General features: G+C 48.0%; 1 protein-coding gene across 2 annotated transcripts in view; it reads right to left on the bottom strand.

The window, feature by feature from the left end:
• UNKL (unk like zinc finger) overlaps nucleotides 1–24,060 on the bottom strand; it is a 513,314-nt gene that overhangs the window by 39,942 nt on the left and 449,312 nt on the right. The window lies entirely within an intron of this gene.

Below are 24,060 nucleotides of genomic sequence, written 5' to 3'. Positions count from 1 at the left end.
TCCTACAGCAGCTTGCTGTTTTGAATGTACATCTACACAATAGTGTTTTGTAAATGTATGTGTTGTTGACCATGTGGCTGCTCAACAAATTTTGTGTAAAGGAATATTTCCCAGGAAAGCCATGGATGCCCCTAGCTTACGTGTGGAATGCGCTCTAGGGGGGACTTTTAAGGTGCGTTTTGCTTTCAAATAACATATTTGGATGCACTTAACTATCCACCTCGCTATCCCTGATTTTGAAATAGGGTTACCCTTGTGTTGTGGTGAGAAGGCAACAAACAACTGTTTTGTTTTCCGAAATGTTTTAGTTCTGTCTATGTAATATAGCAGAGCTCTTTTGACATCAAGGGTATGCAAGGCCCTTTCAGCTACTGTTTGTGGGTTCTGAAAGAACACTGGCAGTTCTATAGTTTGATTTATATGGAAATGGGATACCACCTTTGGCATGAATTTAGGGTTTGTTCTAAGAACTACCCTATTTGCATGTACTTGGATGAATGGCTCTTGAATAGTTAGGGCTTGCAGCTCACTAACTCTTCGTAGCGAAGTAATGGCAATAAGGAAAGCCACTTTCCAAGTAAGAAATTGTAGTTCGCATGAGTGCAATGGTTTAAAGGGTGGTCCCATTAGTCTGGTTAAGACAATGTTTAGATTTCAGACTGGCGAAGGTGGGTGTCTTGGAGGAATTACGCGTTTAAGTCCATAAACGCTTTGATTGCTGGCACCCTGAAAAGTGAAAGGTGTTGCCTGTTTTGCAGATATGCTGCTAACGCAGCTAGGTGTATTCTGATGGAAGAGAATGCTAAGTTGCACCGTTGTAGGTGCAATAGGTAGCAAATGATGTTTTGAGTGGAAGCATCAAGTGGGTTAATGTTATTGTTATTACAGTAAATGACGAAACGTTTCCACTTTGCTGCATAGCATGCTCTGGTAGTGGGTTTCCTTGCCTCTTTGATAATATTCATGCAGTCTGGAGGCAAGTTGAGGTATCCAAATTCTAGGATTTCAGGAGCCAGATTGCTAGGTTGAGTTGTTGGGGATCTGGGTGTTGGATTTCGCCATGGTTCTGAGTTAGAAGACTGGGTGTTAGTCGCAGTCTTTGATGAGGCACCACTGACAGTTCTAGGAACGTTGTGTACCATGGTTGCCTCGCCCATGTGGGAGCAACTAGGATTAGCGTCAGCGAATGTTGGCGCATTTTGCGTGCCACCAGCGGTATTAGTGGAGCTGGGGAAAAAGCGTACGCAAATTTGCCTGACCAGTTCATCCATATCGCATTGCCTTGCGACTGCGGATGTGGGAACCTGGCGGCAAAGTACTGGCATTTTGCGTTTTCGCTTGTGGCAAACAGATCTATTTCCGGGTGTCCCCACTTCCGGAAGAATGGTTGGAGCACTTTGGGGTGAATTTCCCATTCGTGCATCTGTTGGCTGTGCCTGCTTAGCAGGTCGGCCACTTGGTTGTCCTTGCCAGGGAGGTGTTCTGCCATGAGAAAAATGTTCCTCTGAATGGCCCATTTCCACATTGCTTGAGCTAGGTGCGACAGCTGTGGCGAGTGTGTTCCTCCCTGTTTTTGAATGTAATACATAGCTGTCATGTTGTCCGTTCGGATCAACACCACTTTGTTGCGTAAGTGTGTTGCGAAAGCTTTTAGGGCTAGAAAAATGGCCATCAACTCCAGGAGGTTGATATGCATTTTCCTTTGCTGTACAGTCCTGAGTCCCTGCACTGTGTACTGTAGGACATGGGCTCCCCATCCTGGTAGGGATGCGTCCGCTGTTAAGACTATTTGTGGGACAGGCTCTTGGAACAGTCGCCCTTTGCAAAGGTTTTGTGGATTCCACCAATGCAGAGAGTTGTATGCCCGACTGGTCACCAACACTAGGTCTTTTAATTGCCTGTGAGCCTGGTTCCACTGCCTTGCTAGGCATTCTTGTATCGGACGCATATGTAGTCTGGCGTGAGGGACTATGAATATGCACGAGGCCATCATGCCTTTGAGCTGCATAAACAGTCGAGCTGGCAGTGAGTGATGGGGTCTGAACTTTTGTATCAGCGTCTGCATTCCCTGGACCCGTGCTGTGTTGGGATATGCTTTTGCTGACAGTGTATCTATTGTCGCTCCCAGGTACTGTTGGATGTGGGAGGGTTGTAGGTGTGACTTTGGGTAGTTTAGTGAGAATCCTAAACTGTGCAGTAGTTGTATAGTGTTTGACATGTGGTTGGCACATTGCTGGGCTGTTGGCGCGTGTATTAGCCGGTCGTCCAGATAAGGGTACACATGGATGTGTTGCCTTCTGAGATGTGCTGCCACTGTCGCTAGACATTTGGTGAAAACCCTTGGAGCTGTTGTCACCCCAAATGGCAGGACCTTGAATTGGTAGTGTTGCCCTGAATGGCGAACCTCAAATACTTTCTGTGAGCAGGGTGTATCGGTATATGAAAGTATGCGTCTTTGAGGTCTAAGGTTGCTAGGAAGTCTCCCTGGCGAAGCAGTGGTAAGACTTGCTGGAGAGTGAGCATGTGAAAATGCTCCGACAAAATATACAGGTTGAGGGGCCTGAGGTCCAATATTGGTCTGAGAGACCCGTCCTTCTTTGGAATTAGGAAGTATAGGGAGTATACTCCTGTTCCCTGATGTTGCAGTGGGACTGGTTCTATGGCCCCCTTTTGCAGCATACTGATGACCTCTTGGTGAAGTAGCGTCATATGTTCCTGTGACATGGGACGGTGCACGGGTGGTATGTTGGGTGGAGTTGAGGTGAGTTCGAGGCAATAGCCATGTTGGATAATTTGCCTGACCCACTTGTCTGTGGTGATATTTAACCAGACTGGCAGAAATTGTTGTATTTTTCCCCCGACTGGTGTTATGTGGTCTGGGGGTAGTGTGAAGAAGTCACTGCTTTGTGTTAGTGGAGGATCTATTTGCATTGCCTCCACGACCTCTACCCTTGGTATTGTTTCCTCTGTAACCACCCCTGCTGGTGTTTTTGTTATATGTGGATTGTGTGTTAGTCTTGTAGTTGGAGGATTGCTGCGATGGTCCTCGTGCTCTTCCTCTATAATTGGAGCGACGAAAGGAGCCCCGGTGTTGTTGGGACTGAAGAGCTCCCATAGACTTTGCAGTGTCTGCATCCTTTTTCATTTTGTCCAGAATTGAATCAACTGCTGGACCAAATAAAAAGTCTGGGTTGATTGGCTGATTAAGAATTGTAGATTGGACTTCATTCTTAAAGCCTGATATACGAAGCCATGCATGGCGCCTTAGCAGCACGCTTGTATTGATGGACCTGGCAGCTGCGTCTGCCGCGTCTAGGGCACATTTAATGGATGCATTGGTGATGAGCTTCCCCTCTTGTATAAGCTCATCTGCCTGCTGTTTGTATGGATCAGGTAAGTGTTGGAGAATTTCTTCCAAACTGTCGTATTGCGCTCTATCGTACCTGGCTAGCAAGGCCTGTGTATTGGCTATTCTCCAGGAGTTTGCTGCCTGAGCCGCCACTCTTTTGCCTGATGCCTCAAAGATTTTAGATTCCTTGTCTGGTGGTGCGGCCTCACCAGTAGTTTGTGAGTTTGCACATTTACGTGCGTTGGATACCACTAAGGAATCTAGGGGTAGCTGCCCTTTGATGTATGTAGGATCTGTAGGTGCAGCCCTGTATTTTTTCTCAATTCTAGGGTTTATGACCCGTGCCCTAGCGGTGTCTTTAAAAATGTCGCTTGCGTGTTTTAATACCCCTTTTAACATTGGGAGTGTTTTAACGTGTCTCTCAGATGTTGTTAGTGTATCAAAGAGGAAAGTCTTCCTCAACAGCATCAGAGTGCTTCTCTACATTGTGGTAGGTTGCTGCTCTATCCAGTAGTGAGTTAAATGCTACTGTGTCCTCTGTGGGTGATGGCTTAGTAGGGTATACTGCAGGGTCTGTAATGGGCAGAGTCCCTTCAGTGTCCGGTTCCCCGCCTCCACCCCATGGCTGTGTGTTTGGCTCTGAAAGAGGGTTTTGTGGATACCCAAAACCTACATCTGCGTCCTGATCTTCGTCAGGGGTGTAGTCAGAGCGTGCCGGTGAGGTTGGGGTATAAGGAGTAGTAGGCATAGCAGGAGTGATAGGTTCAAAGAATATAGGAGAGGTAGCACAGTCTCTTTTCTTCTTTAGGGGATCGTAGAAAGGTCTTCAGTTGCTAGAGGCCTTTTCTTTTTGGTATAAACAGTCACTTTACCAGTCTTTGGGTCAATGTAGATTTTAGACTGGTTTTCTGTGGAGGTGTCTGGGTGAAGAATTTCCTCTTCCACAGTCCTCGGTTTTGGTGCTGTAGCCTTTGGTTTTTGCTTTTTCGGTTCGACGCTTTTTGGGAATTCGATCGTTTTAGGTGGTTGGATCGGTTTTGGCTGTTTGTCAACAGGTTTTGTTGGTTGAACGTCCTTTGCTGGCTTCACAACTTGTTTCGGACCGAGCGGTTTTGTTGGTTCGACAGTCTCTTTATGTTGTTTCGGAGCCTGCTGTTTTGGCTCGACACCCTTTTTCGGCTCGATGGGCTCCGGCTCGACCGATTTCTTTTCGTCCACCTTCAGTTTCGGTTCGACGGTAGTTTTGGGCGTAGGCCTTGTTCTGTCGTCGACCGTTTTTTTCGCTTTGTCGATACTTGAGGCTGATTTGCTCGATTCGACGTGCTTTTGTTTTTGTGTCGAATCGACGTGTTTTGGCTTCGAGATTGACTCGACTGCCTTGGTCTTCCATGTCGACTCAACGGTCTTTGTTTTCGATGGTTGCAGTGTTACTGTGGCCTTCGGTTCGGCGCCTTTCGGCTTAGACACCTTCGGGTCGACGTAATTCGGTCCGAACACTGTTTTGTCGATTATTTTCGGTTTGGATGGAACCGATATCGTATGACGTGTCTCAGAGGGCTCTTTCGGTATGTTCTTAGCCGGGCGGTATTGCGGGGCTGTAGAACGAGGTTGTTGATCTCGGCTAAGGCCTGCTGGCGATGCCTCGACCTGAGTCTCTGATAGAGGTGTAGTGTCTATATGGGGCGGTGTACTCACGGTTCGCCCCTTGCCGTCATCGGAGTCGTCTTCAACTGCTACGATGTCTTGATCATAGTCCTCAAGATCGACGGTCAGTTCTCCCTCTTCGGGGTAATATTCGGAGTCGTACTCCGAGGATTGTCTGTCGTCTTGATCCGAGTCTTCGGCGCTCGCTAGATCTTCTTCGTCATCGAAGATGTTATCGGGCTCTGGCGCCGATCGTTGCATTTCTTGCCTCGCCGCCCGTCGATTCCGAATAGTCTTTTTTGATCTGAATTGGGCACAGGCTAGGTAACTATCTTCATTGTGATCTGGAGATAGGCATTTGTTGCACACTGGATGCTTATCGGTGTGTGCGGGAACTTTGAGTTGCACTGAGGGCAGAACTTGAATGGACTTCGTTCCATCGACGGTCGGTCCACGTGGTGTCGAGAAGGCCTCACGGCCCGATTCGACGACCGGAGTGCAACAAAGTTGTAGTAGCGTATCGGCACCGAGCGCTTGAACAATACCGACGGAACCGAAGGCCTTTGGAAAAGTTTTTCTTCATTCCAAACTTGGAGAGTAGGAAAGTACATCCGAACCCAATGGCGGAGAAAAACAATCTGGGGATGGAGAGGATGCCCATGTGCACTGTAGTCCGAGGAAGGAGCCACCTATCTCGTGATACTTCGAAGACTCTTCCAGGACAACAATGTGCAATCATCCGGACCCAACACTAGGCGGAGATCTATGCACAGATATGAATTCAGCAGCCCACATGCCTCGAACACGTAGATTATCCTGAAAACACAAGCCACAGAAACTGCCGATAATTAGCAAGCTCAAGACAAAGCAATTCTGAGAACCACTGATGCTATCGCGAATGCCAAAGTTCACCTCAATGTCCCAAGTTCAGTGTTACAGAAGTACCAAACAGGAGAAGACCCAGACGACTTTTACATCAATTTTAAAAGAGTGGCAACCACAGCCACATGGCCCTCTGAACGGTGGGCCAAGTGCAATTGGTGGATCAAGCTGCATATCCTGCTGGGACAACACCTTACGAGGACATAAAGAGGATCATATTGGAATCCTTGGGCTATGACACAGAGGGCGTAGGGTCATGACTGATTTGTATATGGCTGGGTCCAAACTGGAATGGCATGGTGAGCAAAAGAAAAAGGATTTAGGCCCAGATCTCTGTACTGGGGTGAATGTATGACATTGTTCTGCATTATGTCCATCATTGGTAACCCCAGAGCTCTGCATCACCGCATTCAGGTATTAGGGAACAGGTGGCTAATGACTAACATATTCTCCCTGGATGAAGTTAATATGGAGCAGTTCTTGGAGGCCCCACCAAGCACTACCCGAGCCTGGATCCCTCAACATCCCAATGTAACAGGCACCTCTGCAATCAACTTGGCCTGTGCCTTCCATAGGTCCCCCGATTTTAGCATAAGCTCTCCAAGAATCCAGCCTTCTCTATGCTCAAACTGGAAGAGCCTCCTGAGCCTACTCCTAGACCCTTTCAGGAAATCAAAATTGCACCCCAGAATATAGGGAAGGAACCATGGCAGGGACCCCAATGTTTTCAATGTGCAGAGTGCGGCCATACAGCACATTAACTGCCCATGGAAACCTCCTGCCCCAAAACCTATGGAAGTGGGTTACTCCAGGGGACTTGTTTTATGTCTGGGTGCGCCCCACAGAAGATATCACATAATGTTGGTACTTAACAGATATTTGGTTAGTGGATTCCGGTAGTCACTACTCTCACTCAAAAGTGGGAAGAACCCTGTCAGTTACAAACAGGAGAAGTGTCAATCACTTGTATTCAAGGGGACAGTAAGACGTACCCAGTAGTTGAGGTAACAATAAGGTGACAAGGGGTAACTCAAGGGTTGAGGGGAGGGGGGGTACAATCATGATTTGATTTGAAACTGCCCTCATCGCCGCCACAGACGACATCAGAATGCTCCTCGACAACGGCAAAACAGCAGCCCTCATCCTCCTGGACCTCTCTGCCCCCTTCGACACCGTCTGCCACCACACCCTCCGCGCTCGCCTCTTTGACGCAGGCATCCGAGATAAGGCCCTGGACTGGACCACCTCCTTCCTCACCGACAGAACCCAGAGAGTCCTCCTCCCCCCGTTCCAATCCGGAACCACCAAGACCATCTGCGGCGTCCCTCAGGGGTCCTCCCTTAGCCCGACGCTATTCAACGTCTACATGGCTCCCCTCGCACGCATTACCAGACTACACGACCTCAACATAATCTCCTACGCCGACGACACCCAGCTGATCCTCTCCCTCACCAAGGACCCCCTCACCGCCAAATCCAAACTGCACCATGGCATGAAGGCCGCCGCCACCTGGATGGAAGCAAGCCGGCTGAAACTGAACACGGACAAGACTGAGATCCTCATCCTGGGTCCCAACCCCTCGCGTGGGACAACTCCTGGTGGCTCCCCTCCCTGGGAGGGCCCCCCCCGACACCGACCAACCACGCACGCAACCTAGGAATCATCCTCGACTCTACGCTCAGCATGACCAACCAAGTCAACGCCGTCTCCTCCTCATGCTTGCAAACCCTCCGTATGCTCCGCAAGATCTACAGATGGACCCTGACGAACACTCGGAAAACAGTCACCCACGCCCTCATCAGCAGCCGACTCGAGTACAGAAACGCCCTCTACGCCGGAGCCCGAAACAAACTCATCAACAGACTCCAGAGAATCCAGAACGCCTCCGCTCGCCTGATCCACGACGTCCCCCGCAGAAACCACATCACCCCCCACCTAAGAGATCTACACTGGCTCTCCGTTAACAAAATAATCTCCTTCAAGCTCATGATCCACGCACACAAAGCACTACCCAAGACCGGCCCCGCCTACCTCAACAGCAGACTATCTTTCTACGTACCCAACAGGAATCTCCGCTCCGCCAATCTGTCCCTGGCCACCGTCCAACGCATCCACAGAACCACCTCCGGAGGAGGATCCTTCTCCCACCGCACCGCCAAGACCTGGAACGCCCTCCCCCTCCACCTATGCCAGACTGCAGACCTCCCGGCGTTCAGAAGACTGCTCAAGACCTGGCTCTTCGACCACTAGCTGCTTCTCTTCCCCCCAGCGCCTTGAGACCCTAGCGGGTGTGTAGCGCGCTCTACAAATTTCCTGATTGATTGATTGATTGATGATAGCGACCAATTATCTCCAGTTTCCTCCACTCCTGTCAGCAACCATGGGAGGTGGAACACAGAAAGAATGATTGGAAGAAGATCCCTTCTTCAGTGAAATACAAAATGAGGGTAAGCCTAAACAAAAGAGGTCCCGAACCGCAACACTTATCAATACGACATTTTTTGCGCTGGCAGTGGACGCTAATTCACCTTCTGTACCTTCCTCCACAGACAAGCAGTGGGAACATATGCGTAGCTTTTGAGACGCCCCAGAGAGAGGATAACAACTTAGATCAGGCATGGGGCCATGCAGTTATGGAGGAGGAAGGACAGGCAGGACCCTATTTTTATGTGCAGAAAGGACCACTGTATCGAAGAATAAACCTGGGTGACAGACACATCTCCCAACTAGTTTCCCTTCCGCAAACAAGTGTTATATCTAGCTCATTGGCATTTAGGGGGAGGACACTATGGATGGGAAAAGACTGAGGGGTATTTAATGGGAACGTTTTTTTGGCTTGGGATGTACTCCGATATCAGAAGGTTCTGTACTTCCTATTACCTCAGCCAGATATACAATCCGCCTAATGAACCCAAAGCTCTGTTAAGATCTCTACCCATTATAGATGTTCCATTTCCTAGGGTCGGAATGGACCTGGTAAGTCCCTTAGTTTCCTCATCCAGAGGCTATCAATACATATTAGTCCTTTTGGACTATGCCACTAGGTATCCGGACGAGTGGCCACTGTCTGGCATGACTATTTCAGCAGTGGCACAAGCAATCATAGAATTCTTTTGTTTTTTTTAGTTCCGATGGCTGCTATGATTAGTAATTGGTGCTTCAGCAGCCAAGTCCCCAGGCCCAGTATATACTGCGGTAAAATGGTTATGCCAAGCGGATATGGAGATATTGTTGGTAGGTGTCCTCGGTCTTACTGCCTCCCCCCTCACCACTAGAAGCCAAAACTGATGTGAGTCTTTCCTCATGCATGCATTACTAAGTTGGAACCAACTATCTTCCTCCCAGGCCCTTAACGCCTTGACTAACGTTACCTTGCAATTTCTTCTTGCCTCTCTTAGTTCTGGCAGATCAACTGCTCTAATAGCACCAGTCAGTTTAGATCTTGTAATCCTATATTCCTGGTTAAACCAGGTGGAGCCTGGTCTGGCTGGTTTGGGCTTACCCTGGGATCAATGGGGCATGCTAAAATAGGACGTCAGTTGTTTAAAAAAAAGCTGTGTGACATTCTGTGATCTTAGAAAGCCCATCCTGCTGCTCAAGCAAACTGCCCTGCTCACTAGAGCTATCCAACAGATTAGTCTTTATATTTTCCAGTTTTGCTACATCAATTGTGACTCGATTCCATTTAACTCTATTGTTATTTGAGGGGCAGATCTCGCTAGTTATAAGAGGAATACTTGGGACAGTGGAGGTTGTGGCCCATAGTGGAGACATTGTGAGCTCAAGAGGATTATAATCACAGTCAGTAGTTGTTCCATTCACCATATACATCCCCCAGGCCACAGTTTAACATCTAGTTAAATATAGTCAATAGGACTCATGTTAACTGTTCTATTATAAGTATTCGGCCCCATCCTGTCAGACCTGGTACGTCCATTTGCTGCCCTGAGCCCGTTTTCTAGTGTTAATGCATGAAGCTGCAATGCTGTTCATGTCCATTTTCTAATGGGTGGCAAATCAAGCAGAGGAACGTGCCATAACTCATCGAGCTTGCCAAAGTCACCTGCTATTATTAATAGAGCTACAGACTCCCTCCCCTCTAAACACTCTTCTAGCATTTGTATGGTAGATGACCTACAGCCAACTTTGGAGCCTCAGGCATAAACATTAAAAAGATCTAGTCCTATGCCATTCCTGCCCCTAATGTGAATAGCTAGAATATCTGGGCCATTAGTCTTTATCTCACGTAAAGTGCAGTGGAGCTCAACTTTGACCCAGATCAATAGCCCCCGAACAGGCCGGACTTGCTTTTTATTAAGTGCTGGGCAACAAAAGGTCACATACCCAGGAATAAAAACTGAGGTAGTAGACCAAGTTTCTTGCAAAATGCCCAGGGGGTCAGACAGGGTGGTGTGTTGGCCCCCACTTTGTTTTCATTATTTATCAATGGTGTGGTCCAATACCTAGCGTAAGTACCAGCAGACGCTCCTGTGTTGTCAAAGTAACAACTTTATTATGTGTGGACGACACATTGATAGTGTCCAAAACGCCTAGTGGTCTGCAACTGCTCTTAGATCACTTTAAGGCTCTTTGCGACCAAAGAGGTCTTAAGGTTAACACCTCGAAAACCAAATGTCGGCTAATGAATTCACATAGAACCTTCAAAGGTAAAATGTTGCTTGGGGGATCCCTTGAGAGAGTGGACACTTTTGATTATCTGGGCATAACCCTGTCCGTGAAAATGGTATGGAAAGATCACATTATGAAGCAGAACCTTCAGCAGAGGCAGACCATTGGGGCATTGATTAAGGAGCACAGAACTTCCCAACCCTCTTCAGATTTATGACCACAAGATAGCGAGTTCAGCTCTGTATGGGGCTGAACTCTGGGGATTCAAAAACATGGAAGGCCTGTTTATTACAGAGAATACATTTTTAAGATCTATATGTTCACTTCCTCAGAGTACCCCACTCAACCACTACGGCTAGATATGGGAAGACGCTCAAAGCTACGCCCCCTACTTTTTTGGCTGCGACTGAAACTAACCCGAGCTCTACCATTATGCTGCAGCACTTGATGAGGTTTTCTAGCTTGACCGCTTCAAAAAGATTGGGTGGTTCAATGAAGTTTGGTCATACTATCAGCGATAAGTTTGGGAAGCTTTTGGGAAACTAAAGACGTTAGCCAACAGCCAGGCAAAGAAGTGGTTAAAAACCAATACTGGAGCTGGGTATTACAGTCTTGTGTCGCTCAATCACCTGTGGGTCGTCTCAGGCTATAATTCATGGAATTCAAACTACAAAGCACTTTCGAACAGTATATGGAGCTCATCACCATTCCGCAGGATAGGAAACTCTTTAACCGATTTAGATTTGGTTCCCTTCCTATGAACTCCTTTACAGCTGCTTGGCGGCAGCCTTTGGCTACAACACAACACTGCCCGGGTTGTCCTACGATGATATAAACAATTGGCCACATTTTCTTTGTTTGCCCTCTATTAACTGGCACATGCATCAACGTAGGCTTTTGCGATTCCTAAAACGCGATTTTTAAGGAAGCGCTATTTAGGAATAGCAAAAGTCTATGCATGTAGGAATCGCTATAAAAAATAGCCATTCCTAAACATTCCTTAATTGCTACTCGCAAATTGCTAGTCGCAATTAAGGAATGCTGTCCCATTCATTCCTATGGGCCTAAAAGCCCATAGGAATGAATTGGAGATTGCATGAGCAACTTGCGAGTACCAGTAGGTACTCGCAAATTGCTCATGCAATTTCAAGGGTGCAAGGGTGTCAAAATGACACCCTATTGCACCCCTGAAATTGATCTCTGCCCATATGTTGCACACACACATGCCCTAAGAGCAAGTGTGTGCGCAACATGAAACTTTGAAAAATGCACAAAAGTACATTTTTCAAAGTTTTTGCAAATTACCATGACGTTCAACTTCATGGTAATTTGCTACTCCTATTAGCGAAATCGTAATTTTTTTTAACTTTTATGCATTGCATTGCATTTAAGGAATCTCAATTTGAGATTCCTTAATGCAATCGCAATTTAAGGAATCGCAATTTAGAGATTCCTTAAATTGCGATTTTTGCATTTGAGATGATGCATCCCAAATGCAAAAATACCAGTGGCAAAAGGGCGGATTCTGAGAATCTGCCCGTTTTCGAACAGTTTTTGGTTTGATGCATATGGCCCTATTGTCCCCCTGTTAGTAGATTGTTGGGAACTCGTTGCCACCAGGAAGAGCTTCATATCCTAAAATCAGATTGTAGGCCTTTTGTAGCATGGCGAGTTGCAAAGTTTCTTGGGAAAGAGTGGATTATTAAAAGGTACGTGTTTAATACACAATAGTCTGCATTTCATAATTTTTATTAAATTGTTACGCCCAGGCTCTGTAATAACTCTGCAACTTTTATTCTTGTAAATTGATCAAATTTTGATGTGCGGTGGATTCCTTATTAAGTGGCCTGGTTAAGCAGTACAATCGTATCATTAAGACCATCTTGAAAAAAACTGGTTTCAGACACCGGAAGGGATTGGGACAAAAAGTTACCATTGCTCCTATTTGCCATACTTAGTCAATCCCAGAGCTGTACCGGATTCTCCCCATTTGAACTGTTTTTTGGCAAATAACCTAGGTCTTTATTAGACATGGCTGTTGAACACTGGGAGGAAGAGCAAGAAAGGGGCTTAGAACTGATAGAATAGCTGCCAGTTTAAATCCAGGGTCAGCACTCTTAGGGAGAAAGTCTGGCTAAATTTAGGAACAGCAGAGAAGAAACAAAAAGCTGGGTATGCCAGACAGTCCAATGTTAGGTAACTGAGTATAGGAGACAAGGTTCTAGTGTTACTAACATCCTCCTCCGACAATAAATTACTAGCTAAGTGGCAGGGTCCATTTAACGTTCTGGAACAAGTCACATCGGTAACGTACAGGCTGGAAGTACCTCGTAGTACAAAAAAGGTCAAAATATGACACGCCTCTCCTCAAGAATTGGGAGGACACCAACGAGATGAACATCACAAGCAACCCTGCCCTTTTGCGACTGACTCGCAACTGCTAGACATTGCCTTCGCCGCCAGGAAACAAACTATACGTTTTAGAAGGTTCAAACTCGGGCCCCATCTTAGTTCTTAACAAGAAGATCAGATACAGGCCATGACTGGTCGGATTTTGGGGAAACCAGGGAGAACATCTCTGATCTAACAGGACATCTTCACAGCGAGTAACCAGATTGTAAGGATGCCACTCTATCGGATACCAGAGGCTAGACAAGGTGCGGTAGAAAGGGAGGTAGCCAGTATGTTAACATAAGGTATAAACGAACCCTTCAACAGCGCTTGTTGCTCCCCTGTAGTATTGGTCCCAAAACCCAACGGTCCCTTCAGGTTTTGCATTGATTTTGACCAGATCAACAGTATATCTAAATTTGACACAGACCCTATGCCACAAATGGGCAAATTAATAGAGAATCTGGGGAAAGTTGAATACGTCACTACCCCTGATCTCACTAAAGAATATTGGTAGATTCCCCTGATCAATGGTGCAAAAGAAAAGACTCATTCTCAACTCCCTCGGGCCTGTATCAGTTCAGGGTTCTGCCATTTGGCCTTCATGGGGCCCCCACGGCGTTCCAACGGTTAATGGACCTGAACTTGCCCCCGCATCAGCAATATGTGGCAGCCTATCTCAACAACATTGTTATATTCAGCCCTTCCTGGGAACACTATCTCCAGCATCTGGAGGCTGTTTTCATGGCCCTCCTATAGGCAGGACTCACAACAAATCCGCAGAATTGTACTCTAGCAACTGATCTGATTCGCTACCTGGGTTATCATATCCAAGCCGGTAAAACAGGCCACAGGTGGATCACGTCAAAGCCATTAGAGACATCCTTACACCTACCCATGAAATTAAGTTAGCTAATTTTTTAGGCTAGTGGAATATTACAGGTAATTTATCCCATGCTTTTCAGAACTGGCTTCTCCAACAGATCTACTACAGAAGGATCTGCCTATTAAGATAACCCACTGGACCAACGTCCAACAGCAGAACTTTGACCTGTTGAAGGAAAGATCGTGCAGGGATCTAGTTCTTGTATGTCTAGACTTTAGGAAACCATTCGTCTTACAGACTGATGCTATGCAAGGGTTTTGGGGTGGTCCTATCCCAGCAAGACCTCACTAACCATATACGACCTGTGACTTATCAGTAGGAAGCTGCTCGAAGGGAGCACATATAAGAAAAGTCAAGACCAAATTTAAAACCCATTGGGCATCATGAAAGGAGTCGGAGGAAACAAGCGAGTAAGGCCCGTAAGAAATCTGTTGACAATGGGAGATTTGAACAGAGGGCTGATTTGGAAGTCTTAGAAAGGCAGAGATAGCGAAAGATAACCCTTAAGAATGTACATCAGAACCTCCGAAAGAGGGGCAGAAAGGGAATCAACAGCCTTTGCTGTGCACCATGCCACTAATCTGTTCCATCTACAGGTGTATACTGTTTTAGTGGAGGGACTCCAGGCTGCCAAGAGGACATCATAGACTTCGGGTGGAAGGTCGTAAGCTGTCAACTGCTGCCACAACAGAAGATTCTCCCGAAGTGGGAGTTTGATCGGAGGATCAATGGCCATAAGAGGGCTTATAACACAGGCCCATGCGTGGGACGAGTCCTCCTTTAACAGCCAGTCATCGAGATAGAGTAGGAATGGAACCCCAACCACTGCCACACACGAGGGACACTGTTGAGGCCAAAGGAGAGCACGGTGAACCGAAAGTGCTCATGGCCCACTGTGTACCATAAGTAAAGTCTACGGGAAGGCAGGTCGGGGATATGGAAATAAGCATCCTGCAAGTCCAACGCTACTATCCAGTCTCCTGGGACTAGGGCAGAAAGGACCTGGGCCAAGGTGAGCATTTTGAACTTCTACTTCTGAAGAAAGAAGTTGAGGGTTCCGGAGGTTTAGGATAGGACGCAGGCCTTGGCCACCAGCAAGAAGAGGGAATAACAACCACAACACACTTCTGGCACAGGGACCCTCTCTATGGCCCACTTGGCCCCAGTAACTTCCTCGCGGAGAAGCGCCGAATGATCCTCTTAGGAGGGTGGCACGGAGGGAGTTAAAATGTCAAAGGAGAGTGTGTAGCCCCTTCAAACTATCTGCAGAACTCACCTGTCCGAAGTGATGGACTGCTGGCGGAGGTTATGGGGTGTGGGGGTGTGGTAGGTGCACGGGTGTGACCGCTGGCTCCCTGACCCACATGGACGCCAGGTCCCCCATCCGCAGCCACGCAGAGGCTGGATAGCTTGCATGACTCAATGGCTGGGCTGGACAGGACGTAAATGGGTGCCTCATCCGTAGCCACAAAAGGAGCGAAAGGCAGATTGAGGGGGATGGACTGTGCCATGAGGCTCAAGGACCTGGCTGGACCCAGAGTTTCCTTGAAGCGCTCAAGAGCAGAGTCTGCCTTTTCGGCGATAAAGCGAGTGCAATCAAAAGGCATGTCTATCAGAGTAGACTGAACATCCCCTGAAAAGCCAGTAATCCTCAACCAGGCGTAGCATCTTAATGCTAACTACACGTCAACCGTTCTGCCCAGTGAATCGGTGGTGTCCAGTCCACAACGAATGCCGAATTCTGCTGCGTCTCTCCCATTCGCAACTGCCTGGGAGAGAATGGCCAGGACACTGAGGCAGCACCTGCGCAACCGTATCCTAGATCGTATGGGTGTAACGGCCCAAGAGGCAAGTGGTATTCACAGACCGCAATGCCAAATTGGAGGAAGAAAACATCCTCTTCCCAAGATGGTCCAGCTTCTTGGATTCCCTACCTGGGGGAGCAGAAGGGAATGGGCCTTTGGAAGAGGAGGCTTGGACAACCAAGCTCTCAGGGGAAGGATGTGTGTAAGGAACACTAGGTCGCCTGGAGCGGGACGATGGCAGCAGGCGATTATCCTATCCACAGAAGCCCCTGTGCTGGGCCTAGACAAAGTGCCCAGAGGACATTAGTGAGGGCTTCATTAAACTGCAAAAGAGGTTCGGGTTAGAAGCCACAGGCTGAAGCACCTCTGTCGGGGGGTAGTCCTGACAACCACCGAAGGGAGTTCGAGGCCAAGGACATGGGCCGTCCTTCTCACCACCATTGATTAGGATGCCACTCCTCTGTAGCCATGGTAGGGGGAGAAAGCAAGCCAGTGTCAGAGTAAGTGTCCAATACTCTAAAAAAAGGTTGACAAAGGGTAGTCAAAAAACAGCTATGGGGTCTCTCCAGATCTGCGTAGGCTGGTGCAGAAAAAGAAAGAACTGATGTCATTGCATCTAAGCAGCATCTATGTAGGTTCAGCAACGTCATTGCGGCACGCAAAACGCCAACGACGGAAACAGAGCCGACTTATCCCACCTAACGACGCGCAGGGATTCTACTAATGGAAAATCTTAGGATCCAGAATGACGTCTGGGGGAAATTTTAAGGTAAAACAATCTACAACTAGAAGTCTCTACCAGATTAAATTGGACAATAGTTTTCAGACTTGGAGGGATCAAGTGAGGATTTTTAGTAGCAGCGGGATAACAGCATGTTTCCATAACTGTGGGACAATGGCAGAAGTAATTAAAAGATTAAGTAACTCAACGAGGAGAAGGTTTGCTAAAGGCTAGTGGTGAGCCTGATTTAATGGCAATAATGAGTTTACAGTTATATTCTGTCAGACAGAGGCCTGATGAAATGAGGGGCTGTAAGGAGGTTGGTGCTTCAACATTCTGAGCCTCGACAGGAAGCATTGCTTACATATTGATGATTTTTTACTAAAAGAAAGCGGTGAGCTCCTTGCATATGGTAATAGAGAAAGGGATACAGGGTGTCTTCACTACAAGACAGAGTAGATTGAATTCTTCAAGACGCAGACAACAGGTTCAGTCCTCTTCTGTTGTTCGTTAGGTCTAGCAGTGTTCTGAGGAGGGAGCCAGGCGATGCCACTTTTATATCTGGCACGATCTTGTGGGTGGGGTAACTATCCACTATTCAATAATTCCGATCTACCCCACTGCCCCTGACTTTAAAAATTCTAAATGGTGAAACCCTTCTCCCCTTCTGCAGAGCATGTGTCCTCCCAAAGGTCTGACTTAGGAACTCAGTTGAGTCCACTCTCCTTGACTGCACAGCCTGATTCTACGGGCCGTTTGCCGGATTAGGTAATCAATACCTTTCAGTTTGAGCATTCACACCCTGTCAAGATGACCCCCCTTTAACACGGAGTATCCAAATGTTTTCAGGTGCTCCTTTTGCACCGTCCTGATGAAGACCCTACTCTAAGGATGAAATCACCTTGAACTTCAAAGGGGTCGAAACGTTGACTACTACTAACTATTAAACAAACTCTGACGACTGAAATTCATCATCAGTGTCTTCTAATGCTATGTGTATTTACTGGAACATTTGGCCTGTGATAGGCCAGAAAGATTTCACTATGCAAATTTGATGTATCTATGATATACTACCTCTCTCTTGTCAATTACCCTCACTTAAATCCAGAACACCCCTACCCTTCCTTCCCTAACCACTAGAGCACCTTTGTTACAAATATATTTATGAGTCTAGATGCAAGAACTGGGCTGTCTATATAAATTGATTAATGCTTTAAAAATAAATCACATTCACTGCGGATTTTGCAAATTTGGTGTTGTGAATAACACTATTTATTTCATTTTGTTAAATTGTTGCTACTGTGACCAATTGTTTATTGTACTGCAATTTTGACCCGGGTCTGGTAGCATTTTGGTAACCCCATTGATACTTGAGGCTCATTAGGGGCCACAACTTATTGTTGGAACATTTTGAGGAGCAGACTGTCCCCCACCGATACCCATGATCTTAGAATGAAGAACAGGCCCTCACAACGCTGCTTCAAAATGGCAACAGGGGTACAGCTGCAGAGAATGTCGATGCCCGACATGCAACTGAGAGTAGTGCAAGAAATATCTTGGTCATAGCAAATTCAGAGCAGAGCTAACCTGCACCTGTAATCAAGGACCCTAACTGCCTGCGGTGGACAGGCACCAGAGGACCCTCTGCCTGTGCATCAGCAGTGCGGCAACAAGGAGAGCACCTGTGTTCCCACATCCCTGGGGTGATGCTCAGGCAGGTGGCAGAGGCCCCAGAACACTTCAACACTGATGCTCTGCTGGGATTTGGGGAAGAAGACAACCTTGGGGGGTTTGGGGGGGGGGGCAGCTGCTGAGAGGCCCTGTGACAAAAATGTTGGTGGTACCCAATTGACCTAATACATGCCTCCAAATGAAAAAAAGGCAATGAATATGAGGAACAGCCAAGACACTTTCGCATTAGAGGGTCCTCAGTATCAAGAGACATCTTTGCCAATATGGGAGATAACACTAATACAGGGGCAACTCAAAGGACTCGGGTAAGGTGCTCATTATGCATGCACTGAACAAAGTGAGTCACTGACCAGCATTGACCAAATAAATAGTGAACAAGGTGGCCCACTTTGCAGACCAAGCAGAATCGAGGGTCATCAGTACAGAAAACAGTTCAAACATTAGAGGGAAAACTGGCTTCGGCCAAGTACCGGAGACGGCTAAAGCGAAAGTACGGCAGAATGCCAAAATCGGAGAGAATGCTATGCAGTCATGATGAAAATGGAATCCCAAATTGAGATTCTGGAGTATGTATATATGTATGTATATATATCATTTAGCTTGTTTGATGAAATGTCTTCAATATCATCCTCCTCTTTCTCCTCAAAAGCCAATATATAGGTAAATAGTGGATCAGTCACCTTAAACAGAGAACAAGGAGGAACCTCAAGTGATTGTGGAATGGCAAAATATCCAAAATCCAGGTATAAACTTATTCAGGATGGAGGATCTGATTGTGATGCTGACTGTCATTGACACAGATGAGAGGATGCTTGTAAACTGAGATATGGCAACCTGACAACTAGATGACCCTCCATGATGATGTGTTGGTTGACAATGAGACAGTCGACACTGGTGCTCTCAATAAAAAAAGGCAGACAGTTATGCTATGCTCGACAAATTCAAAACTGTATATAACTCACTGTTGACAAGCTGCTGGCTACAATGGTTATTATGGGAGAGGTTAGAGGGTATCTGCTGCGGCCAATTTTTAAACCAATTCTTCAGGAAAAGAAATTAAAAAATGGCTTATCAAGAGAGGTAATCTGTTTTTGATGCAAATAATGATTTCTCAGTGGTTTCGTTGTTGATCAACTCAGGTACCGCTTATGGTTTCTTTTTAGCATCAAGTCCTTCAGGCATCTGCCCTACAATGGAGGGTCTTGGAGGTAAAGAATTTACAAATATCACATAAGGATGTCTTATATTTTGGATGAGTGTAATAAAACCATATTTAATTCAGATCATTGGTGAAGATTTTCTTTTAGACACAAGCCCAGAAGCTTTGAAGAGAGATTTTATTCTCCAGCCGGAAGGCAGGGAATACAAGACGGTGAATCTATCAAATGATCTAATGCTAGGAAACAGTGGTTACATGATCTCTGCAGGTACCAGAAAGAACATATTAAGAGTCCCAGAAAAAGGCAACCAGGTTGTCACGAGGAGGTGGTCCCTGTCATGGACGGACGGGGTGTGCCTACTCACTGTTCTCCGTTTCCGCCCCGTCCGCAGGAACCTCTGGACGTCTCATGGTGTTTCCCTACGCTGCCTTCCAGAACGCCGCCTCTGGCCCTGCCTTCCGTGACGTCCGGGAGGTGTTCCCTGGCGTTTCCAGCATTCGACCAATTGGAGCGTGATACGTCAGGAGACCCGGGCCAATCACCGGACACTGGGGCGTTTAAGGAAACCCCGTGTGCGTCTGCCAGCGTGGAACCTCTAGGAGAACAGCCGCGCCGTGAGGAATACGCCGACATCGAAGAAGACGAGAGAACCGTACCTAATCCTCCTGAGGCGGAAGCCGGGAGTTCTGTTTGCTGAAAAACTTGAAACTTATTGCTTTTAAAATTGTATTTTGTGTGTTTTTAAACCACTTACCACCCACTCCTTCACGCTTACCTGCTAACCCTAATCAGCCGATCCAAGCGCTGTCAGGGGCAGGAAACGCTTGCTCGCCGCCATCCCTCACCTCGAGGAGCCACGGGACACGCCCACTCCTGTTGGCCACGCCCATATCTCGCCAGTACTAAAGCGCGCCTGATTGTTAGTGCCGCATTGTACCTAATCCTCCTGAGGCGGAAGCCGGGAGTTCTGTTTGCTGAAAAACTTGAAACTTATTGCTTTTAAAATTGTATTTTGTGTGTTTTTAAACCACTTAGCACCCACTCCTTCACGCTTACCTGCTAACCCTAATCAGCCGATCCAAGCGCTGTCAGGGGCAGGAAACGCTTGCTCGCCGCCATCCCTCACCTCGAGGAGCCACGGGACACGCCCACTCCTGTTGGCCACGCCCATATCTCGCCAGTACTAAAGCGCGCCTGATTGTTAGTGCCGCATTGTACCTAATCCTCCTGAGGCGGAAGCCGGGAGCTCTGTTTGCTGAAAAACTTGAAACTTATTGCTTTTAAAATTGTATTTTGTGTGTTTTTAAACCACTTAGCACCCACTCCTTCACGCTTACCTGCTAACCCTAATCAGCCGATCCAAGCGCTGTCAGGGGCAGGAAACGCTTGCTCGCCGCCATCCCTCACCTCGAGGAGCCACGGGACACGCCCACTCCTGTTGGCCACGCCCATATTTCGCCAGTACTAAAGCGCGCCTGATTGTTAGTGCCGCATTGTACCTAATCCTCCTGAGGCGGAAGCCGGGAGTTCTGTTTGCTGAAAAACTTGAAACTCATTGCTTTTAAAATTGTATTTTGTGTGTTTTTAAACCACTTAGCACCCACTCCTTCACGCTTACCTGCTAACCCTAATCAGCCGATCCAAGCGCTGTCAGGGGCAGGAAACGCTTGCTCGCCGCCATCCCTCACCTCGAGGAGCCACGGGACACGCCCACTCCTGTTGGCCACGCCCATATCTCCAACGCCCATCAACGCTCCATAAAATATGTGCCAGCATAGGGAGCGCAGCCGGCGCGCCAAAGGCAAGCCCGTCTGGGCCCGTCCGGGCCCAGCCGGCCCCAGGCCCAGTCACTCTGTCCTTATCGGCCCGCAACGACCGGACTTACACTCGCGCGGACTTATTATCCTTAAACCCCAACAAACAGCCCGCCTGCTCACGCATCCTGAATGGAGACACCTATTTTTCTGGCTGTGACACCTGCGACCCTGCCAATCAATACTCGGCACCCAAGGGTTTGCACCTAGGCCTACTTAACTGCAGGTCGCTCGTAAAACACTCACACGAAGTGAACCTTTTAATTACAAACAATGCCCTAGATATTCTGTTTTTAACAGAAACCTGGCTTACCCCCAGCAGTGGCCCAGACATCGTTCTAGCACTCCCCCCCGGATACGTCATGTGCTCACTGAATAGACCAGAAGGGAGGGTAGGTGGACTAGCGATAATTCTTAAGGACACCCTCACCTGTAGAACATCTGATGGCAACATCAAGGGATACGAAAGCTGCCACTACACAATACAAATATCCCCAGTTACCTCGCTGTCAGGGACACTGATATACCGCCCACCAGGCAATCTAGGAGACTTTTCGAACAAAATTATCGACCAGACGTCCATCAAATGTACCTCCACCACTAACTACCTATTACTAGGAGACTTGAATGTACATTTCTTGGACCCAGATGACAAGCTGGCCAGTGAACTACTCCAGGATTTCACCTCAATGGGCCTTGATCTCAAAAACCCACGGGCCACTCATGAAAGAGGGCAACTGCTTGATCCGATTCTCTCCAATATCTCCAATCTGAGAACGCTCGAACATATCCCCCTTCCCTGGACGGACCACTTTTTGGTCTCCCTAGTATGGGACATCATCACTCCGCCCCCTCCACCTTCCAAAACCAGAACGTATACCAGACGTTGGCAGAGACTGGAACCAGACGTGTGGGCAGCCAAACTCAGGGAAAACGCCCCGCCTCCCCCCCACGACACCTTAGCAGGGGACAAAGAACTCAGTACCTGGATTACCCAATCGCTCGACGCCATTCTGCCTAAAACCCACTCTCTGAAATACATCAAGAGAGTTAATCCCTCACCCTGGTACACCCCGGAACTCAACCTTCTTCGCAAGATTTGCAAAAGGAATGAACGTATCTGGAGGAAGGAAAAAACCATGGAACAAAAAGAGTCATTCCGTTCCTCTGTAAAAACTTACAAAAAAGAGCTCCGTTACACCAAAACTAGCTTCTACGAGAACAGAATTAAAAACGCCGCTTGCTCGGCCCATGAAACCTATTCAGTTCTTAAAGAACTCCTCCACGCCCCTGACCCCCCACTCAAACCCCTCGACTCCAAAGAAGCTGAAACTAAATGTAACAACTTAGCCACCTTCTTTGACGAAAAGATTCAAAAAATTCTTCTTACAATACCCCCCCCCGATCAAGCCCACACAGAGCAGGATCTCACTGCCTCCTCTACCTATCCTCCTCTGCCACTAGCTCATCCCCAACCCTTCCTGGATGCCTTCGGCCCCGTAACAACGGAAGAAGTAGGAGCAACGCTGGCCTCAATTAAAAGTGGCTCCCCCCTCGACCCTGCACCCCTCCGTTTCCTAAAAAAAGTGTCGAGCACCATCATCCCCCCCCTTACGGCCCTGATCAACTCCTCTTTCGCGGAGGGCATAGTCCCCCCCAGCTGGAAAACGGCAGCTGTCAAAGGTCTACTAAAAAAACCTTCCTTAGACCCGCGGGACCTCACCAACTACAGGCCCATATCCCTCCTTCCTGGAAACAGCAAGATCGCAGAGAAGCTGGTAAACAAACAATTATCGTCTTACCTAGAAAGCAACAACCTCCTAGCGGTCTCCCAGACAGGGTTCCGTCCAGGCCAGGGCACGGACATCGCCCTCCTGGCAGCGGTAGAGAAGGCCAGAAGCATTCTGGACACAGGAGGATCAGTGGCAGTGATCCTCCTGGACCTCAGTGCGGCCTTCGACACTGTAGACCACCCAACCCTAATCCATCGACTGGGAGAGATCGGACTAAAGGGTACGGCCCTGAAATGGCTAGAATCCTTTTTATCAGGACGCTCCTTTCAGGTGCGGGAAAATGACAGCTGCTCATCCACCTTCCCCCTCCGGTGCGGAGTACCACAGGGCTCATCCTTGAGCCCCACGTTGTTCAACGTGTACATGGCCCCACTGGAGAAGAGGGTCAGCTCGTTCGGCGTGTCAATTATCAACTACGCCGACGACACTCAGCTGGTCGTAACCCTCTCACATCCCCACCACGCCCCATCGGATCTCCACAGCTGCCTCTCCGAAGTCCACCGATGGATGAACCTCTCCTCACTTAAACTGAATGGGTCCAAGACCGAGATCCTCTTGATGGGCCACAAGGGGCTCTCTCTACCATCTCACCTTTGGCCTAGTTGCCTAGGTGACCCTCCTACACCCAAGGAAGAGGTCAAGAGCCTTGGTGTGTGGATTGAGAAGGATATGAGCTTTAAAACCCAGGCTAAAAAAACGGCAGGGACATGTTTTGGGCTACTCAGAGCCTGCAGGAAGGTCTTCCCCCTACTCCCTGAGACCGCAAGGAGGCTCCTCATTCAGGGTCTAATCCTGGCAAGATTAGATTACTGTAACTCCATCTACCTGGGAGCCCCTGAAGCCACCCTGAACTCACTGCAAAAAGTCCAAAACGCCGCCGCCCGCCTACTCACGGGCACACCAGGAAGATCTTCCGCCAGGCCGGCTCTTAAATCCCTCCACTGGCTCCCAGTCAGAGAAAGGGTTGTCTTCAAGGCCCTCTGCCTGGCCCATAAAACCCTCAACAATAACGGTCCCCCCCTTCTCAAAGAACTCCTAATCCCATACAAAGCGGAGAGAGACCTCCGGTCCGGTGCAGAAAATCTTATCGCAGTCCCGAGAGTTAGAAAAGCCAAGACCGGTGGCCGTCGCTTCTCGGTTCACACGGCAAAACATTGGAACCATCTACCACGAAAACTCAGGACAGAACCGAACTACCTCCAGTTTAGAAAAACCCTAAAGACCCTCCTTTTCCCGCAGACATAATTTCATCAGACAGCTGAAACCCTTGGAGAATCAGGTCAGCGCTGGGATG

Source organism: Lissotriton helveticus, chromosome 10 (assembly GCF_964261635.1).
Source record: "Lissotriton helveticus chromosome 10, aLisHel1.1, whole genome shotgun sequence".
NCBI classification, from domain to species: Eukaryota; Metazoa; Chordata; class Amphibia; order Caudata; family Salamandridae; genus Lissotriton; species Lissotriton helveticus.
This window is presented reverse-complemented; position numbering and strand designations above follow the sequence as displayed.